Source organism: Camellia sinensis, chromosome 6 (genome assembly GCF_055761805.1).
Source record: "Camellia sinensis isolate YWXY chromosome 6, ASM5576180v1, whole genome shotgun sequence".
Taxonomy (NCBI): Eukaryota; Viridiplantae; Streptophyta; class Magnoliopsida; order Ericales; family Theaceae; genus Camellia; species Camellia sinensis.
Window position 1 is genome coordinate 120850021 of NC_138966.1, and position 20515 is coordinate 120870535.

The following is a 20515-nucleotide window of genomic DNA, read 5'->3' on the forward strand; positions in this document are numbered from 1 at the left end:
AGATGCAAAATCCCCTCAAAGAGATCCAGCCATACACGTGCAAGAAGATGGCTCAATTTGTGCAAACTGCTAGCACAAAATATCAGAAAATATCTATTAATACATTGGTGGCCGGCCGGCCATCAATGATGGCCGGTAGGGGCTCATTGATGGCCGCCAGGGCACATAAATGGCCGCCAGGACAAAATCCATGGCCGGCAATGCCTAAACATGGCTGACAGTGCATCAAAAACATCATGTTGAAAGGACCTAAACATGGTCCAAAAATGAGACAGAATTGATGCAGGGTTTTGAAAGCTCAAACTTGTGGCCTTCCGCCGCGGATTTCAAGCGCTCAATAAGCAATCAAACTCATCACTGGATATACCTACAAGAACATCCAAGTCTTGAGGACGGTCAAAAATGGGGTGTCTACAGTTGCCCCTCTTTGACAGAGCTCAGAGTCATAAAATGACGTGAGTGAATGTCAAAGCCCTGAGACGACCCATTTTGATAAGGCTGTAAGACTTAGACAAACATTCAATATAACAATACACAATAGCGCCCGCAGGCTGGGGCAAAATGCAAATGATATGCACAATGCAAGCACATAACTTATGATCACGCAATGAGACTGTAAGGCAGCATTTACATGCAAGTGTTATGCAAGGAAAATGCCACATTTTAAGCAAACCGGTGAGGTACAGTAATCTCATACATGAGAAGAAGTAAGCAAATAAACGCGCCACGCGTGAGAATCACAAGTCGAACCGCATTTCATGCATAAAGGATGTAAGAAAATTATGCAATCTTAATTGCGCCTCATGCAAAAAAAGCTAAAAGCAACTGTCGGGCGCACCCGAAGTCTCAAACAAGATTCCGACACGCTGCACGCATAAGGAAAGAAGGGATGAGGTGAACACCGGGACTTGCCCACGTGTTTCTAAAGTGTAGCATCCTAACGCGTCGCACGCGAGAAGAGAAAAGGATGGGTGCAAAGATTGGAGGGTGGTATAAACATCGAAGCACGTCCCAATGTTTCTAACCAAAACAAGGTGGTATAAGCATCGAAACACGCTCTAAATGCTTCTAATCGGGGAGTGGTATAAACATCCGGCACACGTCTCAATGTTTCTAACCAAAGAGGTGGTATAAGCGTCGAAACACGTTCCAAATGCTTCTAACCGGGGGGTGGTAGAAACATCAGGTACACGTCCCAATGTTTCTAACCAAAAAGGTGGTATAAGCGTTGGAACATCTTCCAAACGCTTCTAACCGGGGGGTGGTATAAACATCAGGCACACGTCCTAATGTTTCTAACCAAAACAATGTGTCGATGTAAACATCGGGCGTACCCGAATGTTTCTAACCAACAAGGAGTCGGTGTAAACACCGGGCGTACCTGAATGTTTCTAACCAACAAGGAGTCCAAGGGACAAGAATGATCTTATCCGGAATTCTCTGAATGAACCGTACATACAATATCATGCATGCTTGAGAAAGAAACTCGATAGGTACAATATAATACAAATGCATGTTTCATGCGAGATGAATAACTGTGACACCATATTAGAGGTATGTTTTATGCACAACATGCAAGAAAGAAAACAGAAACATATTCTATGCAGCGCAAGCAAGAACATGTTCTATGCAAAATAATCAACAAGGCATATTCAATGCAACACCTGCGTATGCTATAGAAACATGAAGATGCATGTTCTATGCAATAATTCAAAATGCATGTTCCATGCAACGGGAAAAAAAAAATGCACATTCTATGCAACGACAAAAGCATGTTTGATAAAGACAACTCAAAGGCAACTTTCGATTTATCTCTCGGAAGAGTTACAATATGTTAAAAAGGATACACCTTGTTTATGTTGATGAGCGACGGCCATCGTGCACTGGAAACGCAATTCTAAATCAAACTCTGCACACCCCCTTGCATTTCTTGGAATCCAAGGACACAAAACAGAGCTAGGGATGCAGGGGAGGCCTGTGGAAACCTGCCGGCCACCAGGCGGAGCTGCCGGCCACCAGTGTACCACTGTCGACCATCGATGGCAGATTTGGGCAATTTGGACTTTTCACTCTTGGGTCTTTACGTACACAACTCCAAACTTCATTTCCCCACAAACCTTTGCACGAAAATCACTTCTCTCTCTCTAGGTGCTCCGTTTCTCTAGATCCATGCTTTCTACGCGTTTTCCAACACCCTATACAAACTTTATTCGCTAAATCCTCCTAGTTCTCTTCACTTTGAACCGATCAGAATTTGATTTCGACACTTCTTTCCTCATTTCCACCATTCTAGGCTCATTCCCCTCAAGGTTCTCTCAAGGTTTGTGCACTTTTCCCGACTTGGACTTTCTTTGACTTTTTCTCTCTCCTAGGGTTGGCTTTTTCTAAGTTTCACTCTTTTCCTTCATTTTTTTTCTCATTTTTGCTCATTTTGCACCTATTTCAGATGGCGAATGATGTTCTTCATGACGAGGCTCTCCCTGAGCTTCCTCCAGTAAATTTCGAGGCAGACTTTGAAGCCGAGCCAGAGGCCGAGCCGAAGCTATTACCGCTAAGCATACGCCACTTTGATCCAGCGAGGTACCATCCTCAGATGCACATAGTACCCACCGCGGGAGGCATCAAATCCTTTATTGACTTTGCTGAGGACGCGCCAGATGATCTCCTACTGAGAGAGCCAGCGTCTCATTTGTCGGCCATCGCCGTAGAGGTACGAAAATTATTTTTCTACAGTACTACCCTTGACTAGTTGCATTTCTTGCACTATTTTGATCTGATTTCATAGACTGCCTTGATCCAACTGGACTGTCATCATTGATTTGTATTCAACTGTACTTTCATTGCCTGATCTGATTGCATCTTATGCATTATCACAAGATGGATCCCGCTCCTTCAGAGGTTATCGCACGACGATCGCTCGAGATTGGTACGGTGAGCTCCCAGCTGGGGTTCGTGACATTATTGATGAGATAGGCTTTGGTATCTTCTGCTCCAGCCTGACTCGAGTCGTAGCGAGCCATCCTCTCTTAGGGGCTCTAGTGGAGAGGTGGTGGGACACCACCAACTCCTTCCACTTTTCCACCACGAGGGAGATGACGATGACCCCTTACGACTTTGCCATGATCACTGGCTTGGGCGTAGGGGGTGATCCGATCCCTCTTGACCCTAATATAGGGGAATGGGAGGCAGCATGGGTTGCGCTGCTAGGGGTACATCCACCAACACTACGGGCATGCATGGTCTGGTACAGCTGGTTTGAGGAACAGTTTAGGGGGACTAAGCCCGAGACGGTCGAGGCAACAGAGCAGTACGCCAGAGGCTTCCTCATGTTCCTTTTCGGTACCACCTTGTTTTCTAACAGGTGCCATATCGTGGGCCTGTATTTACTGAGCGCCTTAGTAGTGCTCTATCGAGTTCAGTTCTATGACTGAGGCGATGCCGGCCTCACCACTTTGTATGGATACATGAGCTCGACTTCCTGCATGAATTGGAGCTTGATTGGAGGCTACTGGCAGGCTTAGGAGGTACACAACTTAGTTTCCCCTTTTCGCTTTACATTTCTTGCTTTACATTTGTTCAACACATGTACTTTCTGCTCTGCATTTTCTGTACCTGCTCATGCACTATATGCTTTATGCTTTGCATTTTCTACATTTGTTCATGCTATATTGATTGCATATCATCGCACTTTCCCTGCAGCTATGGGTATACGCATACTTCCCGGCTCCGGCTCTTGCTCCAGAGCCTATGAGGAGGTCCCAGTGATAGTCCCATTTTCCTAGGAATACGACGGCTTGCTTCGCCATAGGACCTAAGCCAGTATTTTGATATGGTCGCGGCGCATGAGGTAACCCAATAACAAAGCCATCTTACTTTTCAACCATTTGAATCCACACATTAATGATTAACAATGACTAATCATCTGTTCATTTCTATTTTAGATCACATGGCAGCCTTGGGCCGAGATACCGTCAGGGCTTTGAGCCCAGTGTGATACAGCTCGGGTCATCACCCACCATCGCATTCTTTTCGAGGGCCCGATTTGTCGCGCCTAGTTCTTGAGCGAGCGCTTCGTGCTCCAGACTTTGGGCTTGCCTGCCCCATTCACATAGACTGTCTGTCGAAGAAGTGATCCAGTTTATGGTAGGGCTAGAGGCAGATTACTTCCGTGTAGAGGGCGATTATGTGACCTTCATCCAGACACACCAGATGCCGCCTTTGATCGGCGTTCGCGGGGGCGAGGGAGTGAAAGCTCCTACCGTGAGGGTGACACACAAAGCGAGTCAGGCGAGCACAGCCCGTAGCAGAGGGATTCCCCAGGCAGAGCAGAGGGCTAGTTGGCCGGAGCTTCCAACCGAGCTGACAGGTTAGCAGTACTCTGGAGTGGCTTACCAGATTCCGATCGAGCCTTCATTGCCTAGCCACAGATACGTCAGGGCGCCTGATGCGCCTCTGGTATGCACTTCAGTTTTCATTTCATTTTACATTCTTACTTAGATACTCAGACATTCATTCATTCCAGATACTGATCATTTGAAATTGCATTTGCAGCCCTCCACAGAGTACGTTGAGGGGTTACTTGAGATGTTGGCCTCATTTTAGGGCATGATCTTGAGGAAGGAGTCAATACTCGGCTTCCATGGCATTGAGGTAAAAATTTTCAGTTTTCTTGCATTTCGGTCTTCAAATCTATGCTGATATACTGAAACTGGCATTTCAACTGAACACTTCTTCACCCTGCACTGATACACTACATGTATAGATCACGTCTGACACGCTGCATTCTCACATTGCTTTCATACTCTGCATGTACCTATTCTGCACACCACTCTCTGATACACATACTATGGCTGACACATATCGACTGCCCTTTCAAGTCCTACCTTTACTGACAACAGCAGTAGTAGGGAGAAGATGGAGACAAGCTCAAGTACGCAGCCGAGGCAGAGCTTAGGGGCGGCGGCAACGGGAGCGGCCCTTTAGAGCCCATCATAAGCGACGATGATGATGAGACACGCGAGGATGAGGAGGCAAAGAGTCTACAGTTAGAGTCATCTGAGGATAGAGACGACGATGTTGGCTCGGATTTTGCTAGTAGTGAGGCTGTAGAGGGCTCTGATTCAGACTCTGATTCAGATTCGGACAGTGGCGCCGATGGAGACAGTGCTTCAGAGCCCGCTCCGCCGAGGAAGAGGATGAAGAGGGCCTTTCGAGCCTGAGATAGTTGGCACTGACCTATCTATGTTTTGATTTAGTTTCTTTTTGCTAGTAGTATTCGCACTTTGTACAGTTCAGACGAGTTTTATTTCTTTAAAAACTTGTACTCTTTTACAAAAAGTGACCATAATTGGAATGAAAACAACTTTTGATTAAAAAGTGTTGTATTTTACATTTTGAACATCGCATGATATCGTACAGCATAAAAAGAAATGAGATTGGCCTTGATTGAAAACTGCACATTCGATTAGCATTCTCTTAATCAGGTAATGAACTGACCAACAACTGAAAAGACAAACAGAGTAAAACAACTTGATAAACAAAAAACAACTCGATAATCAATGCAAATACAACTCGATAAGCAAAACAAGGACTTTATAAACAACACAAATACAACTCAATAAGTAAAACCAAACAAATACAACTCAAATAAACATGCTCAAGTCCAAAGAAACTCAAAATAAGACCTCAAAAGACGCGAATAGCAGAATACAGCTACTGCATGTAACTAGATCTTCACAAAGGAGGACAGTGGGCAGAAAATTGAGGCTGTCGACTATAAAGGATGGCCTGCCAGCCATTTATTCTCTCTACCGGCCATTAATGTGCCCCTGCCGGCCATTGATGAGCCTCTGCCGGCCATCAACGAGCCCTACCGGCCATCAATGTGCAGAACCTCCGAAACGTTGACACCCGGCCTCCATTCACTGCCTTATCTTCTACAAAAGCTCCAGCTTCGTGGTTTCTTCATTCCAGCTCTATTTTTGCTACGAATGGAGCCATTCTTTGCGGAAAAACTCTCAAATTAGATTGCAGCTTTAGATGGCTTGGAGACGGTGAACTTCTGAGGTTTTGGGATAAATGCACTATTCCCGCTGAGTCATACCCCGCTGTGTTTTCCATTCCTCCACGTCGCGGCTAGATGTTGGAGCCCAGTTACACATGTTTTCAGCTTTGGGGGACAAGAGATATGTCTGACAATTGAAGAATTCCAAGTTTTGATGGAATCCCAGCGTGATGAGAAAATCTTGCCCCAGTCCCATTTTGGTCACATCCTGCTCTAGGAAGAATGTGCGGGCTCACTTTACACGATGTCCGATCTTTGGTTCACAACGGGGAGTTGGATATTCCCAGTTTGATTCATTGATTTTCTGACGCCGGCGACCACGGCGACCGTCTTTGGCAAAGTTTTCGACAGCATGCCCTCTGCTTGTGTATGTTGGCTCATTTCCTGCTTGCCCTTAGCTTTGGAGGGTCTAGCATTCGCTTGACACTATGGGCTTAGATGCCTTCCATCGCCGAGAGACAACCAAGTTCGCAGGAAGTCCACTACTTTTGCAGGTATGTTTCCCATCGCGCTCGCATGTGTTTCTCACATCACTCGGCCCTCAAGCTCTGTTTTTCTTTCTAAAACCCTTTCTCACTTTTTCTCTCCCCATACATCTTTTTATTCTTTAATCTCTCTTATTTTTCATCTCTTCCTAGATATGGCTCATGAACAGGTTGAAAGTAGTGGACTCTTGCCCTGCATATTCAGCACAAGGCTATTTCTTTCACCCACGGCTACTTGATTTTCCAAACGAGGGGTGGTGGTACCATTGGATGTGCCACAAATCTCCTATCGACATTTCTTGGCGTTGCCCTTAGTTTGACCTGCCTGAGATGAGCTCCAGCATGTCTCGACAACCTGGCATTCAGTTGATTAGCTTGACACACTATGTCTTCTACTTTCCAGTCTGGTTTAGGCGTTAGTTCAGACACGACCAGACCTGCCCAGAAGAGAGGATAGAGTACCCGACTCCATTTCCAATCCGAGGTTCACAACTAGCTCGATATCCCACTGGATAGAGGATAATAGAACTTCTGGCTCCCGTACCCAATTTCAGTTGCGCTCTTTCTGGGGAATGCATAGCTTGGCTTGAGGATGAGGCGCAAACTGGGCCTACTTTAGCATCTGAAGCTTCCACAAGCTCTGGGAGGGGACACAGGAACACCTAACTCATCAATGCCCCAAGTTTATTGCTTTAATCTGTACTTTCAAGTTTTCCTTTTGAATGTAATAAAAACAATTTTGATTTGTATCAAGAGGTAGATAACTCTATATTGAAATCAATGAAATTGAAGGTTGTGGGCACTGAAAATTTTCTGTTTGGGCCAAAAATGGTCTAAGTTGTGAAAAGATTAATTTGAACAAAATCAACTTTTATTAAAACTTTTCAAAATCATTTTCGATAAGGATCACAACCTGACACACTCGGAATCTATCCTTGAGATGTACAACCCCAAATCCAGTAAATGTCTGAAGAGCACTACACTGTAACCAGCTCTCGTAGTGAAGATCACAATCGAACTCTTGGATGCAGAAAAGACAAAGATGACTAAAACAATCACATGGACACAGTTGATTTGGAAGTGTTTATGGCTAGACTTCTGGATGAAGTTGCCTACGTATCCCGAAGATGAGAATCAAGCCTTACGTAGTTCGGTTCGGGTTCACTCGGGTATTAACACTCTCCTTTTGTGCCCTAACTTTTGTCAAGGCCACCCTTTCTAGGTTTTCAACCTTGCGAGCTCAGTTTTTCTTTTTTTCTAATTTTTTGTGCTCTAACTTTTGCCTAGGTCGCTCTTTCGGGTTTTCGGCCTAGCGAGCCACTCAAGGGTAGTATTTCTTTAACTTGTCCATGTTGATTGGTTGGGAGAATTCAGGGCCATCTTGGTCCATAAGAATGACAACCCCACCCGATCAAATAGACTTGATGATGTAAGGACCAGTCCAATTAGATCTGAACTTGCCCCTAGGGTCATGGATGGGAGCTCGGTTGTCTTTGAGCACCAAATCCCCTTTCTTTCAAATTCCAGGACTTAACTTTCTTGTTGAAAACCCTGGCAATTCTGCGTTGATAACTTTGGACGTGGTACAGTGCCTTAAGCCTCCTCTCGTCGAGCAACATTAGTTCCACAAACCTACTCTGCTGCCAATCCGCTTCTACTATCTGGCACTCAACCATAACCCGCAACAACAAAACTTTAACTTCAATCAGCAGAACAGCTTCCATCCCATAAACCAGAGAATATGGAGTTGCCCTAGTAGAAGTTCGAATTGATGTCTGGTAGCCCCAAAGAGCAAATGGCAGTTTGTCTGGCCAATCCTTGTAGGTTTCCGCCATCTTTTATAAAATGTGTTTGATGTTCTTGTTGGCGGCCTCAATAGCTCCATTGGTTTGTGGCCGATATGTGGATGACTTGTGAAAAGCCGCGTTGTATTTCTCCAACAAGTTGATCACTTCTTTCTTGAAGTGGGAACATTGTCCGAAACAATTTCATTTGGGACTCCATAACGACAAATGATGTTATTCCTGATGAACTTGGCTACATGTGACGCTTTCAGCACTACGTAGGATTGGGCCTTGACCTACTTTGTAAAATAGTCTATTGCCACCAGGATATACTCATGTCCATTTGACCCCTTTGGAGTAACTACCTCAATAACATCAATTTCCCAAACTCAAAATGGCCATGGCAAAGTCATGTTGTATAGCTTCGACGGCGGGATGTTCATGCGATTTGCATGAATGTGACATTTGTGGCATCGCCGAACAAAACCAATACAACCCTCTTCCATGGTTGACCAGTAGTAACCCTGCTTGAGAATTTTCCGAGCTAGCATCACTTCGCTCATGTGCGATCCTTACTCTCCTCTGTGGATGGCCTCCATTAGGCGCTTCAACTCTTCTTCATCAACACACAACTTGTGCATTCCCAGATGGTCTCTTTTATACAATTTACCCCCGTAAATGATAAACTGAGTAGCCATTCACCATATTGCCCTCTTATCTTTGGCATTTGCCCCTAGTGGATAAACCTCATTTTCCAAGAAGTTCCAGATATCATGGTACCAGGGGTTCTGATTTTGTACTTTATCTATCGCGGCGATCAGCTCGTAGGCCGGCACATACCTCTGTTCAATAATGATCAGACGTATCTGGACTCCCAAAGGGATGTCTATCATGGAAGATAGAGTTGATAAAGCGTCAGCGAACCTGTTGCTCTCCCTTAACAGATGTGTGAAGGTTAACTTCTCAAACCTGGGAATCAGAACATCTAGGGTTTGGTGATAGATTTTCATCATTTCTTCTTTAACCTTTCAGTCTCCTTTTGCTTGAGACACAACCAGGTTCGAGTCCCCGATGACATCCAACTGTTTTGCCCCTAGTTCCAGGGTGGCTTCTAAACCAACGATACATGCCTCGTATTCTACTTCGTTGTTTGATACCTTGAACCGAAGTTTGAAAGCTAAAGGTATGTGGGAATTGTCGGGTGCTATCAACAACACCCCTATCCCATAACCATGCTGGTTAGACACTCCGTCAAAGTACATGGTCCAAATCTCTTCCTCGACCTGCAGAATGGCCCCATTTGGGAATTGATACTCTACTGCTTCATCGCCCTCGACTGGGTGATCGGCTAAGAACTCCGCTACCGCTCTCCCCTTCACAGACTTGAGAGTCATATACTTCAAATCAAATTCGGAGAAAAGAAGCAACCAACGGACTAGCCTACCCGTAAGCGCTAGTTTCTCGAAGAGATATTTGATGGGATCTTGCGAGGACCGTAACCTCCAAACTAGTACATTATATAATTTGAATGAGTTTAGTTGCATGATTATGTGCTTGATTGCGTGATTACATGTTTAATTCTATAATTATCTGTTGATATGTGGAATATCGGTTTAAATTGACAACTTGGAGTCAGAAATTGAAAGCCTAGACGACTTCTAAAATTGAAATTTACTAGCCCAATAGGCTAATTAGAATATTTAGGATTTCATAGGAACTTTAATCGAAATTTGATTTGGACCAAAATAATTAGAATAAACTGACTGAATTAGTTAGAATTAAGCCTAATTAATTAATCCTAACCATATTTGATTAGGCTAACTTAATCACATCCTATATAAGACCCAAATTAAGCTTATGAGCTCATTTTATATACACACTCTGCTGAGAATTGAGAGACAGGAGAGGAGAGTTCAACATTTAGAGAGAGAAAGAGGAGAATTGTAGAGAATTAGTGGGAGGCTCAAAGATTGGAGCCATAATACACTTGAATTCAACATTAGGTATGGCATTCATCACTAATTCATGTAGTTATGGCATATAGTAGTTGAATTCATCTCATTTTTGAACTCATTGGCATGTTATTGAAGAAAAGAAGCTATGAATATCATAAAAATGGAAGAATGGAGTTGAATTGCATACATACATGCATATTTTGAGTTGAGCTCCATGAAATTCATACCTGCATGGCACAATTATACCTCATTTTGGAGAATCCTTCATGTTTTCATGCTTCTCATGTCACTTGATCATATTTTGAACATGTTTTGGAGAAATGTACACTCAAATTGAGTTAAACTTATTTTATAAATTGCGGTTGGAGTCATTGGTTGGGAAATTACCATGATTTTGAATAAATGGGTTCAAATTGGAAGTGTTTTCATGTTATATAGTGACTCTCCATGTTTTTATACCAAAAACACATGATTTAAAGCTTTGAGTACCATGTTTGAACTTCAAACACAGTTCTGGAAATCCCAGAATTCGTGTTGTCCACTCAAGCGAGGGAGTCCACGCTGGAATTCGGGCTCCCAGAAGTTTCTGAAATTTTACAGTCCGCTCGAGCGACCAAAGTGGCGCTCCAGCGAGGACCCTTTTTCTCAGTCTTCCGTTCGAGCAACCATCGAGCGGGAATTTTATGTATCCAGTACTTTTACACACCGCTTGAGCGACAGAAGTTACGCTCGAGCGACCACCTTTGTTTCTGAATCCCCGCTCGAGCGTAGGAAGTTGCACTCAAGTGGAGACCCTGTTTTCAGCAAAATTTTACCAACTCTTTTATGTGCATATTTGCATTCTCATGCCACTCCAAGCATTCTTAGGCACCATTTGGACTCCGATAATCATACAATAAGTTAGAGACGCATAAAGAGAATTGAATTAAAATGAAATGGAGTTTCATTTGTACTTTGTTATGTGCTTCGTTTAGGTGGACGTCTGAGGCTTAGTGTCACCGCAAACCACTGTGAGTAATAACCTTATATAGATATGTTCAACTTATCTTTACTTTTGAAAATGTTATTGCTATCAAAATGGATATGTGATTGATTGAATGAATTCTTAAAATGATTTGATAATTGATAGCATGGCTTGTTGAAATGTTATGTCCTTTAATGATGAAGTTCTATTTTGAAACGATATTGTGGCTTCCATTGAATATAGGCTCTTACCTAGGGGTAATAGTACCATGGCTAGGCCCTTGCCTACGGGTAACGATACCATGGCTAGGCCCTTGCTTGGGGGTAACGATACCATGGCTAGGCCCTTGCTTGGGGGTAATAGTACCATGGCTAGGCCCTTGCCTGGGCGTAACAATACCATGGCTAGGCCATTGCTTGGAGGTAACAATACCACGGCTAGGCCCTTGCCCGGGGGTAACAATACCATGGCTAGTATGATATGTTATCATTGGAATAATATTTGTCCCTTTATGGATGTACCACATATAATATTACGAATGGCTTTTGTTACTGCAAAGAGATGCTATTATTGCTAATCAAAATGTTTTGTTGTGAATTTTATCTAATATGGCGAATGCCTCCATTTGAAAATGATTTAAGATTCATTTCGAAATTGTAAGACTTGTTTTTGTACTATTGTCGAACTTCATTCATTTAACCTCTTTATTTTGTTATTACTCATTGGGCTCTAGCTCACTATTTATTTATATATGTAATTGTAGGTGGGCAAACTGAACATCAGAGTTAGATGGCCTCGAGTTTACCCCGGGTTAACCTTTTGTGGAGCTTCCAAGTGAAGTAATCAGGCTTGGGTGGAGCCATGCCTGTCGAACCCCTTTTGTGTGGTTTAATGGTTTTGTATTTATACATAGTTGGGGTTGTATTTTGTAAGATATGAATTTGTACTTATGTTGGATATAACTTTGAAACAAAACCTTGCTTATCATATTTGCTCTTCTCATATATGCACGGCTGAATGGATGAATTCTATAACATTTTAGACTTCTGCTAAGCCCTGTACTTTACATTAAAGGTTTATTTGTATGGAGGCCATAGGTAATCTATGATTACTGGCCGGTCATGACGCTAAACCTATAGGGGCGGGTTTGGGTCGTGACAAATCTAATCTCGAAACTAGAATTATGGAGTGAGCTAACAGGTAGTGCCTCAACTTCCTGGTAGCCCATACCAAGGCCATGCAAGCCTTCTCGAGCGGAGTGTAACGGGTCTTATATTCCAGCATCTTCTTGCTCAAGTAATAGATGGCCCTCTCCAATCTATCCTCAGATTCCTGTGCAAGCATGCAGCCCATTGTCGTGTCAGTTACTGATAGATACAAAATCAACGGCTTCCCTGGCTCTGGCGGTGACAACACGGGTGGGTTCTGTAGATACTGCTTGATCTGCGCAAAAGCAACTTGGCATCGGTCATCCCATTGGAGCTTCTTTCCTTTTTTCAGGAGACCAAATAGTGGTTCACAAGTCAAGGTTAATTTTGTAATAAACCATCTTATGAATTGCACTTTTACCAGAAAGCCTCGCACCTCATTTTTAGTCCTTAGTGGTGGTATTTCTAGTCTGGCCATGATTTTGAAAGGATCAACTTCGATGCCCCTTTGTGTAATCAAGAACCCCAGCATTTTTCCTGCAGTAACACCAAAAGTGCATTTCTAAGGATTCAGCCTCAACCGATATTCTCTAATCTGTTGGAAAAATTTCTTCAAGGCGGTGTAGTGGCCCTCTCTTTCCTTAGACTTGACAATCATGTCGTCCATATACACCTTAACCTCTTTGTGGATCATATCATGCAAGATCGTGGTTATAACCCGTTGATAAGTAGCCCCAGTATTTTTCAGACCGAACGACATCACCCTGTAGCAGTAGGTTCCCCACAGCGTGGTGAAGGTAGTCTTCTCTCTATCCTCGAGTGCCATTAAGATCTGGTTATACCTGGAAAATCCATCTATAAAGGAGAGCAACGCATGGCCTGCGGTGAAGTCTACCAATTCGTCGATGTGCGGTAGAGGAAAGTCGTCCTTCGAACTAGCTTTATTCAGATCTCTGAAATCCACACACACCTGAATTCTGCTATCTTTTTTTGGCACGGAAACAATGTTGGCCAACCAAGTAGGATACTAAGATACTAGCAAGAACCCTGCATCTATCTGCTTGGTGACCTCTTCCTTGATTTTCAAAGCCCAATCCAGGCGTATTCTCCAAGCTTCTACTTGACGGGTCGGGCCTCAGGGTTAAGAGGGATCTGCTGCTGTACAATCTCAAGATCGATTCCAGGCATGTCTTCGTAAGACCATGCAAAAACATCTTTGAAATCTTTAATAAAGCAACTAAGTGCTCACGTTTCTCTGAAGACAACGTGGACCCGATCTGGACCAGACACGGATCCTTCTCAGTACCTACATTAATTGCAATGATTTCATCAACCAGGGATTTTACAAACCTCTCCTCCTCTCGATCAATCAAATGTTTTAAATCCAGAGGAATTCCTTTCCCGTTGTTTTCATCAAAATTTTTAAAGCCATGATCCATGCAATACACAAGTGGCATACAAAAGTACTCAGAAACAACAGTGGTACCATTCTCATTCACAACTTCTAGCTCGTCCAATTCCTCGGTTACAATCGACTCAGAAGAAAAGGAAAAAGACGGCCTGGACAAAACAACGGCATTCGGGTTATCAACCCCAGGAATACCGGACTCCGACTCAGAAGAACCAGAATCTGATTCCAACTCCACAAACTTTGTGGAATCAGATTCTGGTTCACTACCTGATTCAGAACTGTTGGACAAAAAGCCCTCCTCGAACTGCCAAACGAGGGAAGGTGCGATAAATGCATCCAGAATGCCGATAGAAGGGTTCACAGCCATTTGATCTCCAATCATGGAAATAGTGAAGTTATCCCCCAAGCTTTCTAGTTTGATCCAAGGATTCGAGATGAGACAAGCCAGTGCTGCTCCCAGTTCAAGTTCCATGTCATCGGACTCATCCTCTGTACATTGTTCAACCTCAGCTCAGTCTACTCTTCTGCAACTTCATCCCCTTGTAGTTGTACATCGAAGAAGATCTCAAAGCCGGGCAAACGCCGCTTTTCAGAGTTCAGCCATGGCTCATGAAAGCCATAAAATGGGAAATCTTCTCCCTCCTGGACAAAACGGCCGTTCAGGGTTCCTTGAATGGGTCTATGCACCAGCTCATAGTACTTCCTAGTTTGCTTAGCTTTGGCCCTTCCTGCTATTTCCTTTCCCTTTCTTACCCAATCCTCTTTGGTAGGTGTGTAACCTAGACCAAAGGTATGAGGGTTATGTGGCACTTCAGCCAACGCAACAATGCCCTTTCGGCCGCTCCTTTCCAATCCCATTACGGGTATATGTTGCAGTTTATTCATGAGGTAGACGAATTGAGCACTAACGTACAACCCCTCATCAATAGCCAAGATATCTTGCACTACCTGGGCCTCGACCAAGGTGAACCCAGACAAAAAGACATCCTCATCACCGTGTATAATTTCCAGTACCGGTGTAGTAACTTCCAGCGGAGGATGTATAGAAGAGTTCCCAAAAACAATGGACACCCCCTTCGCATGGGGGTACTTCAACATCTGATGCAGAGTAGAAGAGATAGCTTTCACTTTGTGCAGCCACGACCGTCTAAGGAATAAATTAAAGGTGGCCAGAACATCCAAGACGTGGAACTCAATGCCCTGCTGTGCCAAGCCAACCTACGTTCTAACCCGAACTGTCCCCATCACTTCCCGACTCGTATTGTCATAAGCCCGAATCACCTAAGCTGTCGGTACAAAGTCTGTTGGCTTCAAGCCAATAGCATGGGTCGTGCGCGACGGACACACATTAATTGCAGACCCGGTATCAACCAAGACGACTGGTATCCACTTCTCGTTACATTCAACAGAGATGTATAGTGGTTTATTATGCTTAGAGCCGTCAGGCGAAAATTCCTTATCTGTGAAAGTCAAACTCGGTGAAGCCCCTCCCCGGAAGACCAGTCCCACTAACTACTCAGGGGTTGTGTCGATAGAGAGCTTAGCCGTGTCCATTGCTCATAGGACGGCTTGTCTATGCACCCCCCGTGAAGCTATGAGCAATCCCTAGATGGATATGTCTGCTAGAATTTTCTTTAGCTGCTTCAGTACAGCTTCTTCCTCCAACAGTTTATCCTTTTATTTCTCAGCTTCCTTATCCTTCCCTGATGCTTCTGATTGATCTAGGTGTGGAGGTTTAAAATACCGCCCACTCCTAGTCATGTGATCCACTTCTTCTGAATACTAAGTATTATCTGGCAGATTATGTCCCCAATCTTCATCCGTGTGAGCAAGATGCAAATCGTCATCTTCCCACCACATTCCTCCCGCAACCGACAAGCAACTATCCGGTTCCGCTGTAAATATTCCTGCATCCACAACACGGTCAATCCCCGCAGGGCCTTTGGCTTTTCTAGCCTTCTGATCATTCTCGATTCTTTCATATTCGAACCACTTTAGCGCGGCCTCCTATTCCGTATCGGTTGTACAAATGCTACCCAATTCTTGAGCAAAATTCTTAGTACCGGTGCTTTTCGGCAACTTTCCCTTGTCGTCGGCCATTCCGACCATTGCAGCAATTCCCGTTTCCAGCTGTTCCTGATTTGGTTGAGACCCTTCATCAACATCCAGTTCATCACTGAGCCACCCTGTATTATCCATTGATCTGTTCATATCAAACTAGCCAATCTATACATTTCCCACGTCTTGTTCAACGAATAATGGCAGATTACTGATGTCCTCCTCAAGCTCTGCTAAGTCATCCGGTCCCTGGCTTGGTCCGTCCTCCCAGACTACATTAACCTCCATTCCCGTTGGTAATTCCACCCCTGGTCTGGCTTGGCTAGTTGGTGCAATGTAGCGGCACGGGTTATATTCCTCTTCAGTTAAGCTTACGGAGCCCTTAGACATGCCTTCTTCTACCATAACCACCACCACAAGTTCAGGTTGGGATATGGATGCACTCATCATGCATAAGTTTGTGCTTTCCTGGATAAACAGCGCCAGCTTAGATAGGTGGGAGGGGGTGATATATATATTTAGGGTCGTATGGGACGGGCAGTGCTTGGATAAGGTTTACTTGCCTGGGTAGAGGAGCTTGGTTATGTGGTAGGAAGGTATTTGTAGTGACATTAGGATTTTGAGAAGGCGCTATCACTTTGTTGTCAATGAGATCCTGGATCTCATGACGTAATCTGAAGCATAGGTCGGTATCATGACCATGTTGTTGGTGGAAGGCGCAGTACTTGGCCGGGTTATGTGTAAGAAGGAGGGGATTAGGCAATGGGCCTAACTCCACGGGCTTCAAATGCCCCTTTCTGATCAGGACCCTCAAGGCCGCAGATAGAGACATGTAGAGTGGGGTGAAAACCCTCTGGCCTCGGGGTTGGTGCTTTGCAGGTTGTGAGGTAGTTTTAGATGTACCAACAAAGAGGGTGGCTGTTTTCGGTGTGGTGGTGACCATACCAACGTCAGAAGTCCTTGCGGCTGCATTACTACTTGTAACCGCATTTGAACTGCGTGCAAAAGCCCTTTTGGGTTGCTCTTTTTCATGGTCTATCAGATCCGGTTTCATTGCATGCTTTATCTGCACCCCTATCTCATGAAGGTCAGCAAATGTAGGTAGAGGTGAGACTATCATTTTCAGTAGCAGCCTCGATTGTAGATTACGGACAACCATTCTTATCTGGTCCTTTTTAGCTGGCCAGGTGGTCATCATGGAGGGCTTGGCCCTCCACCGAGTGACGAAATCAGGGAAGCCCTCCTTCGGCTCTTGACGAGTTGCCTCGAGATCACAAGTTGTGACCTTGATTTGAGTGTTATAGAAGTATTGAGCAATAAAGGCCTCGACCATTTCTTTCCAGCTTCTCTTCACAGAATCCTCAAGTTTAGCATACCAAATGGCCGCGATACCTGTCAAGGTCCGTCCGAAGAGGGATAACTTTTGCAGTCTAGTTAGGCCCATCGGCCGAAAAATGTCTGAAAATAGCCGCAAGTGGACCATGAGATCACTCGAGCCTTCAAAACAGTCTATATGTGGCATTTTAAACCTATCTAGCAAGGTCACCGCTGCATCGGTATATCCATCCTCTATATCCGGGATCAAATTAACACCTTGAGCTCGTTTGAAAAGTTTCTCAAGCTTGCTCACTTTCAGAGCAGTAGGGTCGACCTCAAACTCAAACGGTGCCTCCGTTGGGTAGACCGGTGCTTTGGAAGTCTGGGGTGGGACTGGCTCTGGCGGAATGTCCGCATTCTCCTGGACATTAGTTGTATACCTGGGTATCGGAACCCTAACTGTGGGTGGATGCGAAGCAGAAGCGGCTGTTTGTTGTGGTTGTTGTTGCTGTTGAAGCCTAGCGATTAACTCAGCTTGCTGGGCTACAATTTCTGCTTGGCGGGTGGTGATTTCCACTTGGCGAGCAGCATCTAGCTGCATTGCCTCAATGGTCTGTTGAAGTTGACGCAATATATCCTCCATGTTGTCTACGGGGTGTTGATCTATCAGGACCGGTGTGTAATCTCTTTCTGATGTAGAAGCAGACAAATGGGTTCGACTAATCATAGGTAAAGTAGTCAATAACTGCTGAATTGGTGACTGCTGAATCGGTAAGCTATGCCTAACTCTCCTCTGTCTGGTAATCGGGGGTAGTGAAGCAAACACTGGCTGTCCTCCAATAAGATCCTCAGATCGATAAATCCTCTTTACTCTAGTCCAGAGTGCTCGGGGGGTAACTGCCTCGTCTAAAGCAATTGTGGAATACTACCTTGCAAAAAGAAAATAAAGCAAAAGAAATAAAAATTAGAAAACGCACAACACCTCGGCTTAGACAGCGACAACACACAGTTAAAATCATAAGCTGGACGACTGTACTCAGACACTGATTTCTGCTCCAAATTTTCTGCCTCAAAACTGATACCCTCAAACTGATACTCAGACTTGCAACTAATACATACATTCTTGCAGAGTTACACTCTAAAAGCACATATCAAGCAAGTAAGACCCAAAGCACCCCTATGATGGGGTAGGGTTACCCTGTCCTAATCTCATAAGGAGCTAGAGATTCACCACGCAAACAAGCGGTTTCATAAAATCCTACATTCGAGTGAGCAACCTGTCCTAGTTTGGAACAGTTTCTATGGCATTCAATATGCAACTAGGTCGATTGGTCAAAAAGGATACCTCAGCAAGACCACCTAATATACCTCTCGCTCCTAACACCGAGAAGTGAAAGGAGGATCAAATTGTACAGTGGTAGTCCAAATCCAAGGCTTGTGTTCCCATCGTGGCAAAGCCCACAACCGGTCAGCCTTATGGCACGCTTTTCCAAGCAAGCCTCCAGCAAGCCGCTCAGGAATAGCAGATGGCAAACACTGTGACTTAGGCGCACCGATACAAATGCAATCCAAAGAAACACATAAGTGTAGATAAAACAACATATCATGAGTTTGAGTCAAGTTCTCTAAATCTCCAACGGAGTCGCCAGAAACTGTAGCTCGACTTTTTTGCGCCCCCTTTCGGAGAGCTCGAATTGGTCCTACAGTTTGGACTCTTGTCACGGTTTTAAATCTAATCTCACAAAGTGCAATGTGAAACTGATAAACACCAAAGAGTCCAATCCGGCAAATCATTTTGGAAAATCGATTTTGAATCAAATAATGCCAAAACTGGACTGCTTTGCCAGATTACAGAGTTGCCACCTAAATATTTTATTTTTGAAAAATTTAGGAAACCCTGACTCGTGCCAATGGCCACGTGTCCGTCATCACCAAAGTTGCCTCAGCTCGGGAACTTGGGTACGAGAGGGGAAGGTCCTGAAATGAGCACCCCCACTTGCCTGATCAAAGATCGGCCTCTACTATCATGATATGTTGTTTTATAAACCTTATGTGTTTTTATTCCGGTTATTAGCTAACTTTACTATGTGACGCACACATGCAAGTATAGACTAAAATCGCAAGAATTGGAACGAATTCAACTCATGTTTGTTTTTAAAAATGGTTTGAAATTGCCACCCTCAAGTGGGCTAAAACGCGTATTTTCCATCAAACATGATGGCCTTAAAACATGATTTGCCACTTCACAAAGTGGGCTTAAAACTCACATTCATTGAATTGTTCCAATTCAAACAATCAAGTCTTCATCTGCAGGCATTCATGCAGTTAATCATTTAAGCACATAGCATCATGGCAAGCATGCGAATCATGGCAATATGGCAATCACACTCATGCAAGTATGCTAAAGCATAAAACTTATCGAGTACTCCAAGCCAAAACAAAAACTAGTTAGAAACAATGCATGATCCTAACTATACAAGATGCCTAATGCAACACATGCAATATGAAATTAATAGGCTCGGCTACTAATATGGCATATGATACAATTTGATAACATGCTTTGAAACACGTATTCAAATAAGTGTATTGAAATTGCAATGCAGTTTGAATGATACGCCGAGCCTCGGTGCATGCAAGACAAGTGAATGAATGCAAACATGCAAGCATAGGGTATGCTAATCAAAACATGTCCCTAATCTAACTATCGAAAGTAGTTAAATAAAAGGGAGAGAGACGTGGGGTTGGAAGACATGCACAAACGCACGCACACTTATTACAACATTATGCCCTCACAAAGGAAGGTCTGAATGAATAAGAGCTAAGCTAATCTGAGCTGAGCTAGGCAAACTAATCTAATTAAACTAATTAGACTAATTATTACAAAATAAGATAAAGAAATAGCTAAGCTAAGCTACTTAATTATTACAACAATCAATGCAAATTAACTAGGTAATTAACATATCAAACTATGTTGCTGCTACTCTGCTTCGGGAAGTAGAAGATGCATCCACTCGGTTCTCACAGCGAAAAGTCCTCCGGTTTTGCTCCTAAAAGGCTCTGTTTACAGGGTCGAGCACACTCCAAAATCTTTCTGCTCCACCTTACCAAATCAATGCTAAGGATTGCACCAGTGGTTTGCCGGCCATGATTGGTTACTGCCGGCCAAAAATGTGCCTTGCCGGCCAAGAATGAGCTGTGTCGGCCGCTAATGAGCCACTGTCGGCCACTGGTGCTCTGAATTACCACATTGCAACAGAGCACAAACAGAGGAAAATGAAGGGTTTTCCAGGGGTATGTTTGTACTGTACCCCTCCTTATCATCTCAAAAC